This window comes from Panthera onca, chromosome A2 (assembly GCF_046562875.1).
Source record: "Panthera onca isolate mPanOnc1 chromosome A2, mPanOnc1 haplotype 2, whole genome shotgun sequence".
Taxonomy (NCBI): domain Eukaryota; kingdom Metazoa; phylum Chordata; class Mammalia; order Carnivora; family Felidae; genus Panthera; species Panthera onca.
In genome coordinates, this window is record NC_138340.1 from 44850852 (window position 1) to 44864599 (window position 13748).

The window sequence follows — 13748 nt, forward strand, 5'->3', positions numbered from 1 at the left end:
CTTAATGCCCATCATCCATTTACCCCATCTCCTACCCACCTCTCTCCTTCAGCCCCAAGTTTGTTCTCTATCATTAAGAGTCTCTTATGGTTCACTTCCCTCTCTTACTCTGTTTTCTTTCTTTTCCTTCCCATATGTTCATCTGGTTTGTTTCTTAAATTCCACATATGAATGAAATCATATGGTATTTGTCTTTCTCTGATTGACATATGTCACTTGCATAATACACTCTAGTTCCCTCTCTGTCATTGCAAGTGGCGAGATTGCATTCTTTTTTATGGCTAAGTAATATTGCATTGTGTATATATACTACATCATTTTTATCCATTCATCGGTCAGTGGACATTTTTAGTCCTTTTCAATTTTTTTTTTCAAAAAAAATTTTAAGTTTATTTATTTATTTTCAAAGAGACAGAGACAGCGTGAGCAGGGGAAGGGCAGAGAGAGAGAGAATCCCAAGCAGGCTCTGCACTGTCAATGGAGAGTCTGACGTGGGGCTTGAACTCACAAAATGATGACATTATGACCTGAGCCAAAACCAAGACTCTGATGCATCACTGACTGAGCCACCCAGGCACCCCATCCTTTTCAATTTTTAATCATTTTTTTTTCCATTTTCTCATTTTTTCAAGTCTATCTTTGTCTTTTACTATATTCTTTCCAATATTTTCTCTTTTGTAGAGTTTCTAATTTGCATGTATCTCCAAGATCATTTTAACTTATTCTACTACTTTATACTTTCCCAGCTTATATTCTTCTGATATTACAACATATTTTCCTGAGCTTTTGTATCTCTACATTCAGTTTATATTTTATAAGTTTGTTTCTTTATAAATATATTTACTACATGATAATATATTTGGTCACATTTTACCTGTTCTATGGCAGCATATTTTTGGTGCATACTCTTTTTTCAGTCATTCACTTTTGCTCTTCCATTCATCATTTTTTGTATTTATTCAAAATATTCTTTACTTTTTTTTTTTTTTTACTGTTAGTATTACACATCTCTGAATAGGGTGAGTTCTTTCTGGACCACTCAGTACTATAAAAAGCCAATTTTATATTCCAAACTACCAAGTGTTCTCCTTTTGACTCAAGATTTTATAAATAACGTTTTCTAGGCTATAATTCTTTCCAGCCAACAGAGATCAATAGTTATAGTGATGCTCACAATATGACATCATTCTTGCTGCTAAAACATAATTATGCCATATATTCATCTTCCATGTGATTCCATGTTTATTCTTACATTTCCTGTTTCTTGAGATTTTCTAAACAACCAATTTTATAGTGTCCTTAGTTTTATTTCGTAAACCATCCTTTTTATTTCAAAAAAAAACATTATTTGTTGGGCACCTTGCTTTGGAGAGCTGTCGTCTCTTGCTTTGTCTGAAATCATCCCATTTTTTTGCTCGATCTTTATGAACTCCTATTTGACTTAAGTAGCATTTGGCAGCTTTCTGAATAATTGTGTTTCATAGATTTCCATAGTTATCCCCTGTTCTTGTCTTTGATAGAGCTTGCACTTCCTTCTTACATTCTTGTTGCTTTGTAGTGATTTCCAACAAGAAAAGAATGAAGCACTGGCTTTATGTACCCAGTTAAAACTGCATGTTTCTGAAGACCTTCTAAAGGAACCATTTATTGAAAAGCAACATAATGAAGGACAAGGACTTGTGGAAATAAATGCATAAAGGCTTGATATATGTATACGAAAGAAAATTTTAGAACAAACAAATTTTATATAGTCTTATAATTTGGAAATTTCTTCACAGTATCCTTATTTGAGGCAATTAGAGTATCGTTGAACTTGAATTTTTAACATCAGACAACTTTAATTTAAATCCTATTTTGCTACCTTAGTAATTAATTTTCTTCAGCCTTTATGTAAAAAGAAAATATCAATAGAATATATCTCACAAGATTGTTTTAAGGATTAAATGAGATACTTCATAAGGCACATTGCACAGTTTCTGTCTTAGCTAGGACTGCTATAACAAAATGCCATAAAGTGAGTGGTTTAAACAACACACATTTATTTTCTCACACTTCTGGGTGCTCAGAATTCCAGGATCAAGGTGCTGGCTGATCGATTTTCTGGTGAGGACTTTCTTCCTAGCTTTCAGTCAGCTTGCTATGTCCTCACATGGCAGAGAGAGAGAGCATGAGCTCTCTAGTGTCTCCTCTTATAAGGGCATTGATACCCATGAGATCAGGACTCTACACTTTTGACGTCGTCTAATCTTAATTTACTTCTTTACTCCAAATACATCCACATTTGGATTTAGAGCCATAATGTAGGAGTTGGGGGCAGGGGGTATGCAATTAATTCCCCATTACATTTTTAAATACACCATTAAATGTAATACACCAAATATATACTTGTTTAAATTTAACACAAAGGCATATCTGCTTTAAACATCACTAAGTTTTTTTTTTTAATGATATCAAACTCACCATTTTAATGACTTTGAAGTATGCATTTCACTGGTTTTTAGTATATTTACAAAGTTGTGCAGCCATCACCACCGTTCTGTGGGTATTGTTCAGAAGAGGCAATTATCAAGCTTGGCTGCTGTATTTGAAAGAATTACTTGAAAGGCTAGCCCTTGTCTAGCATCTGGAAACTTCTATTTCTGTATGTTTCCTATTACCCTGAGAAGAATAGCTCACTGATCCTAAACTGTTTATGCACACAATATTCTTTATAATGAATACCTGCTTTCCTTCTGTGAATCTATAAATTTGATATGTGCCACGAAGAGTCTGCTTGAATGACCAATGCCCACCAGAAATCCTGGGTGCTGAATCTTTCATGAATTTCCCTGGTAGATAGCATTTCAAAACATCTTGCTTTTGGATGAGTCCCCTGGGAAAGAGTTGGGAAACTTGTCCCTGGGTTCCTCAGGTCTTCACTCTGTGTGCCTTTTCTATTTGCTGATTTTGCTTTGTATCCCTTCACATTGTGATGCACTGAATCATACCTGTGAGTACTCCTGTGTGCTGAACCCTGTGAGTCCTCCTAGCAAATTATCAAACTTGGTGTGGCTTTGGGGACTCCTGAAATATGTATATACCTAGGAGTGGAACTTGTGCATCGCTTAACTTTTGGTGCACCTCCAAACTGTTTTCTACAGTAGCTATGCCATTTTACATACCCACCGACAATACTGGAGGGTTCCAGTTTCTCCACATTCTTGTCAGTACTGGCTATGTTCTGCTTTTGTTTGTTTGTATGTAGTCTATTTGCTGGCTGTGAAGTGGTGTCTTATTTGATTTGTATTTCCCTAGTGTCTAATGATGGGAACATCCAATGTGCTTTTATCTGCCTTTATAAATTTATTTTTTGAGACATACCTATTCAAATCCTCTGCCATTTTTTAAAAATTGTGTTCTCTCATCATTGTTGAGTTACAAGAATTCTTTACAAATTCTGGACACCAGACCTTTACTAGATAGATGATTTGCCAATAGTTTCTCCCATTCTATGGCCCATGATATTTTAAGTCCTTTGTAGAGATTGCTTATAATTTTTATATTTGAATCATCATATTTTCAAATCATCCACTACCCTTCCTTCAGCTGACAAAAATGACTTCATTTATATTATTTCCATATGCATATATTTTTACGGTTATTTTCTAACTGTAACTTTTGCTATGTTGATAGCATACTAAGTTACTTATGTATGTTCACCAAATATTTTACGTATCTCAGTAGTTATCTGTGAAAAGATTGTAAATACCTTAGTTACATGCTGAAAATTTTGCCTAGGGTAGAAGCATATCAGCTGTCAATGTCAGCTCCTGAATTCCCTTTGAGGAAATGTTACCAACTGCTCAATTCCTACTTCAAAATGCCTTTTGGGTAAGATTCCAAAAGCTTGGCAACAAATAGTTCCTTCTCATTTGAGGGTAGTCATTGCCCAAGAAAACTAGTTTTATTTCACCTAATCTTATTATAGAGACTGGCTTCTAACATTATAACCAATAGTCTTCTCTTGATTTTATGAGGATACATAAGAGTTAAGAATAGTTTTGGTGTTCAAAGTATATTTTCTTATAACTTTACTGCTAAGAAAGGACAAATTCTTCCTAATTATCACCTTCTTCCGTAGTCACTTAAAAATTTTTAATTTCACTTCTGCAACTTCTCCAGCTCCCGAAATACCCCCAAACAACTATAGTTAACTTTTTACTTCTGAAGTTAATCTTTTGAAGTTTTCAAGTATAAGTCAAACATTACTTTGTGTGTGTGTGTGTGTGTGTGTGTGTGTGTGTGTGTTGTTTTTATTTTTACTGAAGTACAATTTACATACAATATCCTGTTAGGTTCAGGTATACATCATAGTGATCCAGTATTTTTATACATTATGAAATGATCCACATGGTAAGTCTAGTTACCATCTGTCACCATACAAAGTTATTACAATATAATTGTCTCTATTCCCTATGCTATATAATATATCCTCATGACATACTTATTTTATAGCTGGTAGTGTGCATCTCTTAATCCCCTTCACCTCTTTTGCTGCCCCACCTCCCTGGTAACCACGAGTTTGTTTCTTATATCTGTGAGTCTGTTTCTGGTTTTGTTTTTTTTTTCATTTATCTTAGTTTTTAGATTCCACATGTAAATGAAATCATATGGTATTTTCTTTCTCTGATATATTGCACTTAGCTTAATATCCTCTAGGTCCACCCATGTTGTCCCAAATGGCAAGATTTTATTCTTTTTTTTTTTATGGCAGAGTAATATTCATCTGTGTGTGTATTTATGGTTATAAATTAAATAGATATATAAGTAAATAGGTAAGTACATAAATATCACATTTATCTATTAATGTATTGATGGACACTTAGGTTACTTCCATATCTTGACTATTGTAAATAATGCTACAGTGAGCATAGGGGTGCAGATATCTTTCTGAATTAGAGTTTTGTCTTCTTTGGGTAAATACCCAGAAGTGAAATTGCTGCATTGTATGGTAGTTCTGTTTTTAATTTTTTGAGGAAACCAAATACTGTTTTCCACAGTAGATGTACCAATTTTTGCTCCAACCAACAGTTTACAAGAGTTCCATTTTCTCCACATCCTTTCCGACACTTTTAGTTTTTTATCTTTTTGATGATAGCCAATATGACATGTTCAAGTTGCTATCTCATTGTACTTTTGATTTGTATCTCCCTGATGATTAGGGATGTTGACCCTTCTGTGTGCTTGTTGACCATCTGTGTGTCTTCTTTGTAAAAATGTCTACTCAGGTCTCTGTCCATTTTAATGAGGTTACTTATTTTTTAAGTATTAACTTTTGTATGTTCTTTATATATTTTGGATATTAACTGCTTACTGGATACATGATTGGCAAGTATCTTCTCTTATTCAATAGGTTGCCTTTTTATTTTGTGGATACTTTCCTTCACTATGAAAAAGCTTTTGAGTTTGATGTAATCTCATTTGTTTATTTTAGCTTTTGTTGCCCTTGCCTGAGTAGACTATCCCAAAAAAATATTGCTAAGACTGATATAAAAGAGCTTACCTATGTTTTCTTCCAGTATTTTTATGGTTTCATTTCTTACATCAAGTCTTAAACCCATTTAGAATTTATTTTTGTAAATAGTATAAAATAGTGATCTAGTTTCATTATTTAGCTGTCCAGTTTTCCTATATAATTTATTGAAGAAACTGTCTTTTCCTGATTTTATACTCTTGCCTCCTTTGTCATCATTTAATTGACTATATATGTGTAGTTTATTTCTGAGCTTTCTTTTCTGTTCCATTGATACAGGTATCTGTTTTCTTGTCAGTACCATGTGTTTTGATTACTATAACTTTGCAGTACAATTTGAAATCACGGAACATGATATCACTAGCTGTGTTCTTTCTGAAGATTGCTTTTGGCTATTTGTGGTCTTTTGTGGTTTCACACAAATTTTGCATTTCTTTGTTCTACTTCTGTGAAAGATGACATTGGAATTTTGAGAGGGATTACACTGTATCTATAGATGCTTTGGTAGTATGGATGTTTTAAAAATACTAATTTTTCCAGTCTATGAACACAGAAATATATTTCCATTTATTTGTGTCAAATTTAGTTTCTTTCATCAGTGTCTTAAAAGTGTCAGAAAATATCTTCAACCTCCTTGTTTAAATTTATTACTAGACATTTTATTCATTCTGATGAAATTATAAATGGGATTATTTTCTTAATTTTTAGTTGTTATTTGTTATTAGTGTGTAGAAAGTCAACCAATTTCTGAATGTTAGTGTCCTGTGACTTTACTTAATTCATTTATTGATTTTAATAGTGCTTTAGTGGAATCTTCAGGTTTTTCCAGACACAATATAATGTCATCTGCAAATTAATGGACACTTCTACTTCTTCCTTTCCAATTAGGTTGCCTTTTATTTATTTTTCTTTTCTAATTGCTGTGGCCAGACTTCTAATACTTGAAAATAAAGTCATTGAATGTTGAATAAAAGTAATGAGAGTTGGCATCCTTGACCTGTTTTTGATCTTAGAGGAAAAGCTTTCAACTTATCACCTTTGAGTATGATCTTAACTGAGTTTGTTATAGGTGGTCTTTATTATGTCAAGGTATGTTCCTTCTATAGCCACTTTGTTGAGAGTATTTATCATAAGTGGTTATTGAATTTGATCCAATATTTTTTCTACATCTATTGCCATGATCATATGATTTGTATCCTTTGTTTTGTGTATCACAGAGATTGATTGTGGATATTGAACCATCCTTGCATCCCTGGAATAAATTACACTTGATTGTAGTGTATGATCCTTTTAGCATATTGTTGGATTGGGTTTGCCATTATTTTTTTAAGGATTTTTGCATCTATGATCCTCAGCAATATTGGACTTCAGCTTTTTGTTTTGTGGCATCTGTGTCTGGTTTTGGTATTAGGGTAATGCTAGCCTCATAAAATAAGTTTGACAGCATTGCTTCTTCTTTAAATTTTTGGAATTATTTAAAAAGGATAGACACTAACTTCTATAATGTTAGGTAGAATTCCTGTGGGAAGTTGTCTGGATGGACTCTTGTTTTGGGAGAGTTTTAAAATTATTGATTTTGTTTTATTTTAATTGGTCTCTTCATGTTTTTTTATTTCTTCATGATTCAGCCCTGGAAGGTTGTGTGTTTCTAGAAATATGACATTTCCTCTCAGTTTTCTAATTTGTATATCTAAAATTGTAGTAATCTCTTACCATTCTTTGTATTTCTGTGGTGTCAATTTAACTTCTCTTCTTTCATTCCTGATTTTATTTCTTTGAGCCCTCTCCCTTTTTTTTCTTCACGATTGTGGCTAGAGATTTTTCAATTTTATTTATCTTTACAAAGAACTATCTTTTAGTTTCACTGATGTTTTCTGTTTTTTTAGACTCTTATTTTTTTTTTCAAATCTGATCTTTATTATTTCCTTCTACTAACTTTAGGCTTTGTTTATTTTCCTTTTTTAGTTTAGGTATAAAGTAAGATTTATTTGATATTTTTCCAGTTTCTTGAAGTAGGCCTATATGACTATGAACTTTTCCTATAGAAGTGTTTTTGCTGTATTCCATGAATTTTGGAACATTGTGTATTCATTTTCATTTGTCTCAGTGTTTTTTTAATTTCCTCTTTGATTTCTTTGTTGACTCATTGGTTGTTTAGTAACCATGTGTTTAGGTTCTTGTTGCAGTTTCCTTTTTATAATTGTCTTCTAGTTTCATACCTTTGTGGTCAGAAAACATACTTGATATGGTTTCAGTCTTATTGAATTTATTGAGACTTGTTTTGTGGGTTAACATGATCTATCCTGGAGAATTTTTTATGTGCACTTAGGAGGAATGTGTTTTCTGCTGCTTTGGAATAGAATTTTCTATATATACCCTTTAAGTCCATCTTGTCTAATACGTCCTTTAAGGCTAGTGTTTCCTTATTGATTTTCTATTTGCATTATCTATCCAGTGGTGTATAGGGGAATTAAATACCTTCCTGTTATTGCATTAATCTCAATTTCTTCCTTTATGTCTGTTAATATTTGCTCTATATATTTAGGTGCTCTTATGTAAACAGCATAACTGTTTATGAATGTAATACCCTCTACTTGGATTGACCCCTTTATTATGAGATAATGTTCTTCTTTGTGTCTTGTTTGTCTTTGTCTTAGTCCATTTTTCTGATAAGAGTATTGATATACCAGCTTCTTTTTTACTTCCATTTACATGGAATATCTTTCTTCATCTCTTTACTTTCTGTCTGTATGTGTCTTTAGATCTGAAGTGAGTCTCTTGTAGGTAGCTTGTAAGTGGGTCTTGTTTTTTGTTTTTTTTTTTTTTTTATCCATTCAGCCACCATTTGTCTTTCTATTGGATCATTTAGTCCATTTATATTTAAAATAATTGTTATAGTCATGTGTTTATTATCCTTTCATTAAATGGTTTCTGGGTTTTTTTCCTGTGTTTTAAAGTAAGTATACACACACACACATGCACAAATGCATACACACACAGAGGCATGCATACATACACACAAAAAATGATACTTCCAGATTGGAACAGGAATTTTTAACCTGAATTCTACGAATCAACTTTCAGGGAAGTCTGTGAAACTCCTAAAAATTTATGTAAGTTTTGTATGTATATTAATTCCTCTCCAACTTCCTCTTAGTGTGTTCTCTGACAAAAATAAATGATAAAATCTACTCACAAAACTGAAATGATGTCTTAAGCCTGTCAAGATCATGGTTTTTTTCTTTGAATTTAGTTACTAAAGCATCAACTTGTCAGTGAATAGATGCCCAGTGAAGGAAGCATTGCCTGTTTTTGTTCATTATTGTATCTGAAGCATATGGAACTGAGCAAATGCTCAGAAAACATTTTTGTATGAATAAATAAATGAATGAAAGGGAAAGAATTATTCTACAGAGTGACCTAACATTAAAAACACACTTCATAAAGGCAAGACTCCATTGTGAAATAGTAAATAGAATGAAATGTTAATTTTCATAAAAAACTCAAAAATTGATTTTCTTGATGGCCTAAACCCCAGCTAGTTCTCTCAAAAGATCTTGCAGAAGCACCAAATTCTCTTACAAATAGTAGTTGACAAGCAATTAGGATATTTAATTTTCTGTCTTGTTTTTGCTACATACCAAGTTATACTTGTTGGCAAGTTGTTTCCTTCATTCATTAACGTATTCATTAAGGATAGATCAGACATTGACAGCGTGGCAGAAAGAATGATAAAAATTGAGAAACAAGACAACATTGACTCAGGTTCTTATCTTCAAACAGCTTACAAGCTATAGACAAGTATATAAAGTATTACCATAGTCTGGGTAAGTAAGTATAGTGTACAAAATTTTTTGGGAACAGAAGGGAAGGCCGTTTCGTTGGAGAGGATGTTTTATTGCCTGCCAAAATAGAGATTTCTCCTGTTTTTGTTCTGATTCCTCACTGCTGTTTTGTTTTTTTTTTGTTGTTGTTGTTGTTGTTTTTTTGATGTTAGGGAGATAGAAATGTCCTGACATCAAAAAACAGAAACCAATCAAAGGGATTTCTCTTCCCTTTATTCCGTTTTAAATGCAGACGTTACCTACATTCTTTCCATTCCTGTCTCAAGGTTAGTTCTTTCATTTAGACAAGTATTCTGAGCCTGAATCTTGGCATTACTCATTCAGAGACCTGGAGGAAGATTGATGATAGGCTGTGTGCAATTTAATATTTGTGCCTTATGCACACAACCAGGCTACTAATTATGGAAGATGGGGGTAACGGGAGAATGATGCAAAGTCCCCTTGTATTACTTTCCTTGAGGCAAAAATTTTGTGTCTTTGGTGATTTACATTCAGAAAAAATTTATCACACCTGGGCCACCGAAAGACAGTTATGTCTTCCTACCTACTAGAGAAACATTAAAGAGTAACAAGGGATTATTCTCTTCCTTATCCCCCAATACCACCACTCCACAAATCAGAGACTTTAAAGAGGGAATTTATAGATCTTTTGTGATACCAGGGACTGTTCTTGGCAGTTTAAAAATATTAATATGTGGAGCACCTGGGTGGCTCATTTGGTTACACATCTGACTCTTGGTTTTGGCTCAGGTCATGATCATGTGGTTCGTGACATTGAGCCCCACATTGGGCTCCATGCTGTCAGCATGGATTCTACTTGAGATTCTCTCTCTCCCTCTCTCTCTACCCCTCCCCTGCTCATGTGTGTAACACCTCTCTCTCTCTCTCTCTCTCTCTCTCTCTCTCTCTCTCTCTCAATATCAATAAATACACTTAAAAATATTAAGACATTTGGGGCATTGTGTGGCTTTGTTGATACAGCATGCAACTCTTGATCTCAGAGTCATGAGTTCAAACTCCACATTGGGGAATAGAATTTACTTTAAAAAAGTTAAGATGTTTAACACTCACATATGACCCTATAAGATAGGTGCTGTTCTAAGCTTCATTTCACAAATGAGCAAGCTGGGGCACAAAATCTAAGCAGTTTGTTCAGGCTCACCTAGAGGTAGAGATATGAACCTAGGCACTATTGCCAAGAGTCCATCCTTTTAATTCCTGCACTACAAACAACTTATGGATCTGGCATATTCTACAGAAAGAAGTTCTACAAGAAAATTCGTCAAGAATTACAGTTTCCTAATTCTATTTGCATCGTTTGAAAGAGAAAAAGGGAAAAACATCATAGCAATGCAAGGGCATCCCAGGCCCCCTCAAGTGGATTTTTTTCTGCCTCACTTTGTCTATAAAATAATGATACAGCAATAATACCTGTTTCTGCTTATACAAATGTGGGTTGAAGAACTCTACCATGAATATAGCAGTGCTCATAAGCACTAATAAGTGGTATAGCCGCTACCAGTCCTACTTAGCTTTTCTGAATGTTCCCCTGCTCAGCAGGCTCCAGGCACACTGGTTGCCGTGTGCGTGTGTGCGCGCGCAAGAAAGAGAGAAAGAGAGAATGGAAGAGAGGAAGAGAGGGAGAGAGAGAAGGCGGGGAGAAAGGAAGAGGAAGAGGTAAAGCATAAAAGTATTTGTTTCCAGTAAACTAAGCATTTTCCCATTACTGGAGGGCTTTTGCAGTCATTGTTGCCTTTGGTTGCAGTGTTTGTTTACCTCCCAGATATGTTCATGATGTGTTCTCTCTCTTTCAAGTCTTGGATAAAATATCATCTTCTCATGAAGACATCACTGGCAACTCTACTTAAAATTGCAGTATCCTCCCTGGACTCCCTATGCCTTTTCTTTTTACTTCACAGCATTAGTCACTCTTCAGAACACTGTATAAATTCCTTAGAGTCTGCCTCCCCCAACCTAAAATGTGATCTGTCTTAGGATGTTGTGTTTATTTACTTTTCTATCTATACTCAATGTGTTGAATGTGATCTAGCACATAGTAGGAACTCAGTAAATGCTTGCTGAATGAATGACAGATATTAACCCAATATCGCCTGTCAGTTACTTTCTGCTTAGGTGATGTTTTGCTCAGGCAAACAGGTATTTTTATTATAAAGATAGATACTTATGGTTATCCAATTCTTCTCTGGAGGTTTGTGGGAAAGGATTTGAGTTTCATTTGCTAGTGAAATGAGGAGGACAGGTGGATGACTTATTCAAAGGGCCCAACAACTTAATGGCCATGCTTTTTACCTTGTCTTAGGAAAGCCAAGAAAACGTTTTTCCTCCTCTTTTGATAAACCTGTGAATTCAAGTCAATGGCATTTTCTGCTGCCATTTATCCCTTCACAGAGTTTTTGCTTTGTGTTTGCCCAAATCAGTGTGCATGCCATTTTACCTTATGACAGAATGACACAGAAAAGGCAGAATGCCCAATAATTAGATGCAAATTTTATGCTTGTCATTTTGAAAGGTTATGAATCCCCCTTTTATACAGTTTTCTATAGAGGATTACTTTAGGACAAAATATCCTTTCTGTACATCAATATGCTGGTAATTCTAAAAAAGAACAACTTTGTAATTTGAAAAAATTAGTAACAAGTGCAGCATATAATGAATACATTTATCCCTTCTGCTCTCTATTGAAAGGAAATAAACTTTCACTTATTTCCTCCTGAACCAAAGTTTGAAGACATAAATATTGACAAAATAGATTTCCTTCCTTCCTAAGAAATGACTCCATTATTCTCCTCCAGTATATTTCTAGGTACAAGTGGACCATTTCTACTGTTATCCAAAAAACAAACTAGAGGGAACTGATGGTACTATGAAGAACATTCAATTAAATCTGAAAATCAGGATTCTTGTTAGAGCCCCATCATTGAGTATCCGTGCGACTTTTCATAAGCCATTTAATCCCTAAAAAACTTTGGTTCCTCATGTCAAAAATGGGGTGGCCTAAAAATCTCAAGTTACATTTGATGGTACTGTTCTTATTCAACATATCAGAATCTCATTTGTTACTTGTTGGTGGTGATGCATAGAGAGTAATTGCAAGTGTATATCATGATGTCATGGTGCCCCTGAGCAATTAGCTCTTCTCTTATAATATACCAGGTTCAAATGCTTGACTTGCAACCTATTGTAAGTGAATTGTCTCTAATCTGCTCTTCCTCCATCATCAAGTGAGGAGGAATATAGCATCAGTCAGTAGGGTTGTTGGTGGGGTGAGACAGGGCCTGGCAAGTGTTTTTACTTTACATGCAGCCTGGCTTCATTATGCCAAATAATAGTAGTTATTATTGCCATTATTCTACATGTCTCTGTATAGCAGACATGGGGCCAGGGTTGGGGGGGGGGAGGGGTTTATCTTTAGAGGAAGAGAAAGTAGAAGTTAATTTGTAGTCTCCTAAGCATCTTTTTTCCAAAGCTGAGGACATCTCTGCCTAAGTTGAGTGATTATGCTTATTTTCCCATCTCTAGCAGGACTACTGGATTTAGTCAGACAAGGACATAGGACACAGTCTGGTTTGGGTTTTCATTTCAATCAAAATGACAGTGCCCCACCAAAGAGACTCATACACTGGAACCCAATGCCTGCCATGAACTGCAACTCAATTTTGCCTCCTCCCCAGCTTCCTCAGGGACATCATGACAACCTTGTATCCTAAGCAACTATATGCAAAATAACTAAAGTACTTACACACCAGAAAGAGCAGCATACTAAATTCAAATTTAGTGGATCTTTCCTGTTAGAAATATGTTGTCAGAGTTTTGCTTGAACAGCTCCCAGATTACTCCCTTTCACGCTTCCTAGTATGTATGTATATTGACGCATTCACTCTGTGTTGAATTGAAAACCTGAAACATTTAAGGAAAGACAGACATGGGGTATTTCAGCTGCTAAAGAGACAGGTGCAAAGAATCATGAATATTACTTGAGGAGCCACAGTGCATGTAACATGAAAGTACCACCTGCAGGTGTTACGTGTTCAGGCAACTCAATATCAGGGAAGGAAGTGGGGAACCTACGGTGTCATTGCGGAGATAATAAAACCAGCAAGTTACCCCAGAAGGCCTTAAAACAGATGGTTTCCAAGAAAATGCAAAATTACAACTGAGTGTAGAAGAGCCAACCGTGGTCATACTTTTGTTTTGTTGAGAATGAAGATACTTTGGTTCTGGGAGGCTTAGCGACATAACCAGGGAAAGAGTTAATTGTTTCTCCCAGTCACAGAGAAGCTTGGACAAATCTGGATTTTCTTAATACATAATAAGCAAAACATCAGGAGCCAGAGCAGGTTTGTTACAATCATTTACACCTCCTATTGCAA

At 34.8% G+C, this 13748-nt stretch overlaps 1 protein-coding gene across 5 annotated transcripts in view; it reads left to right on the forward strand.

Moving 5' to 3' along the window:
- CNTN4 (contactin 4) overlaps positions 1 to 13748 on the forward strand; it is an 898074-nt gene that overhangs the window by 570352 nt on the left and 313974 nt on the right. The window lies entirely within an intron of this gene.